Here is a 3,479-nt window from a genome sequence, read left to right on the forward strand (position 1 = left end):
CCCGAGTTTTAAGTCTTTACGTTAAGAATTGACTGATCTACACAGGGTTGAATGCACTATGTCTATCAAACTGCATGCAATGTATGGGTAAACACTTTTAGGGTGATTTGAACCACTTCCGGTTGGTCCAGGAAGCTTAGAATCGACACAGGTAGACCTCATAGTGGCCCGATGGACTGGTACCGAAGACAGGTTCATACGGCATTCATAACCCACATAGGCCTCAGGTTGAATTTTGAGGTGCAGGCTATGTATTCCTATGGGGAGAGATGACACTGTAATCTGTGAGATCAAAAAACACTGTTTTACTGTGAAGGGTTAATGCCACACGGTCAAGGTTAGGCTTGTTCAGATCGGGAGGACCTTAGGAACATTCCTATGGTGGAATTTTTCTTCTCACCCTAACGGTTCTCTCACTCTCACCCAAAAGCAAATGACATTGTGGTGCAGGCTTCATTTTGGGCCTAATATTCTAATGGTTGCTGCGCCTAGACCGAGCGAGCTACGGTCAAGCGGGATAGCTCGTTGAACTCAGAACAGTCTGGAGACTATGGTGATGCCATTTTTTGTGTTGATTTCAGAATGCCATTTTGGTGATGGTCCCTCTCCGTTTAAACATATTGCAAATGTACAAAAGTCAACTAGCAAGTCAGTGTCCATCAGTCAATTAGATGTCATTATGACACCAAATGGATATCAATTGACACCAAACCCACTTTTTACTACTCATTTAGTAGCCAACTATCACATATGTCAGAGCAGTCCCATAATTCACAGCGCCTTCAGTTGAAAACCTAATAAAAAGGTAAAACACATAGTTACGTTCTAGCTGCGGGTCCAGTTCGGACATTATGTGAAGTCCTATGTGAGGCGACCCCGAATCCCGAGTTTCGGCTCGATAGGTCATTTGGTGTCCGAGAAAAACCCTAATTGGTGATGAAAATCCACTATTTTCCATGACTTGCTACGGGGTCCTTGAATGAGCTATCGGACAGAAACGTTGGGGTCTGTCTATATGGGCCGAGACGTTCGCAATGCACCTAGTCTTGTGACTCTGGGACATTTCTAAATGTCGTCATTTTCGTGATGCAAAAATGAATTGAAGTTATTTCAAATGTACGAGGCTGTTTCTCGGTCCGAGAACCGTCTAGAGCCACGTAACTCGCCACGCACCATGGCCCGGAGGTCTAGAGCAGGTTTCTAAAGTTTCGGAACTCTAGGTCCGACCGTTCTTTTTTAGCTCCAACAAAGCTAACTATTGCGGCCACTGTCTGTCTCTACGCACCCCAATACGTCCCTCCATCCAAGTTGTGTTTTAGTGCAATTTTTTTTTCCTTTGATTTTTTTGGGGAAAAATGACTGATTTACAGTTCATGGGGGTTGCCTAATCACATATATGAAGTTTTGGACAGATCTGACTTTTTTAACCCTTCGAAACAGCCCCTGAGACACCAATTATGGCACTTCCGGTTGGCACAGGAAGCTATAAATCACCACATGTCTTGATTGACATGGCCACTTACAGAATCCCGAGTTTTAAGTCTTTACGTTAAGAATTGACTGATCTACACAGGGTTGAATGCACTATGTCTATCAAACTGCATGCAATGTATGGGTAAACACTTTTAGGGTGATTTGAACCACTTCCGGTTGGTCCAGGAAGCTTAGAATCGACACAGGTAGACCTCATAGTGGCCCGATGGACTGGTACCGAAGACAGGTTCATACGGCATTCATAACCCACATAGGCCTCAGGTTGAATTTTGAGGTGCAGGCTATGTATTCCTATGGGGAGAGATGACACTGTAATCTGTGAGATCAAAAAACACTGTTTTACTGTGAAGGGTTAATGCCACACGGTCAAGGTTAGGCTTGTTCAGATCGGGAGGACCTTAGGAACATTCCTATGGTGGAATTTTTCTTCTCACCCTAACGGTTCTCTCACTCTCACCCAAAAGCAAATGACATTGTGGTGCAGGCTTCATTTTGGGCCTAATATTCTAATGGTTGCTGCGCCTAGACCGAGCGAGCTACGGTCAAGCGGGATAGCTCGTTGAACTCAGCACAGTCTGGAGACTATGGTGATGCCATTTTTTGTGTTGATTTCGGAATGCCATTTTGGTGATGGTCCCTCTCTGTTTAAACATATTGCAAATGTACAAAAGTCAACTAGCAAGTCAGTGTCCATCAGTCAATTAGATGTCATTATGACACCAAACCCACTGTTTCCTACTCATTTAGATGCCAACTATCATATATGTCAGAGCAGTCCCATAATTCACAGCGCCTCTAGTTTAAAACATAATAAAAAGGTAAAACACATAGTTACGTTCTAGCTGCGGGTCCAGTTCGGACATTATGTGAAGTCCTATGTGAGGCGACCCCGAATCCCGAGTTTCGGCTCGATAGGTCATTTGGTGTCCGAGAAAAACCCTAATTGGTGCTGAAAATCCACTTATTTCCATGCCTTGCTACGGGGTCCTTGAACGAGCTATCGGACAGAAACTTTGGGGTCCGTCTCTATGGGCCGAGCCGGTTTCAACGCACCTAGCCTTGCGTCTCTGAGACTTTTCTAAACGTCGTCATTTTCGTGATGCAAAAATGAATTGAAGTTATTGCGAATGTACGAGGCTGTTTCTCGGTCCGAGAACCGTCTAGAGCCACGTAACTCGCCACGCACCATGGCCCGGAGGTCTAGAACAGGTTTCTAAAGTTTCGGAACTCTAGGTCCGACCGTTCTTTTTTAGCTCGAACAAAGCTAACTATTGCGGCCACTGTCTGTCTCTACGCACCCCAATACGTCCCTCCATCCAAGTTGTGTTTTAGTGCAATTTTTTTTTCCTTTGATTTTTTTTGGGAAAAATGACTGATTTACAGTTCATGGGGGTTGCCTAATCACATATATGAAGTTTTGGACAGATCTGAATTTTTTAACCCTTCGAAACAGCCCCTGAGACACCAATTATGGCACTTCCGGTTGGCACAGGAAGCTATAAGTCACCACATATCCTCATTGGGGTATGCTGTTACAGAATCCTGAGTTTTAAGTCCTTACGTTAAGAATTGACTGATCTACACAGGGTTGAATGCACTATGTCTATCAAACTGCATGCAGTGTATGGGTAAACACTTTTAGGGGCATTTGAACCACTTCCGGTTGGTCCAGGAAGCTTAGAATCGACACAGGTAGACCTCATAGTGGCCCGATGGACTGGTACCGAAGACAGGTTCATACGGCATTCATAACCCACATAGGCCTCAGGTTGAAATTAGGGGTGCAGGCAATGTATTCCTATGGGGAGAGATGAAACTGTAATCTGTGAGATCAAAAAACCCTGTTTTACTGTGAAGGGTTAATGCCACACGGTCAAGGTTAGGCTTGTTGAGATCGGGAGGACCTTAGGAACATTCATGTGGTGGAATTTTTCTTCTCACCCTAACGGTTCTCTCACTGTCACTCAAAAGCAAATGACATTGTG

The sequence above is a fragment of the Oncorhynchus mykiss genome, chromosome 2, assembly GCF_057628025.1.
Source record: "Oncorhynchus mykiss isolate SJ-2025 chromosome 2, ASM5762802v1, whole genome shotgun sequence".
In the NCBI taxonomy this organism is placed as follows: Eukaryota; Metazoa; Chordata; class Actinopteri; order Salmoniformes; family Salmonidae; genus Oncorhynchus; species Oncorhynchus mykiss.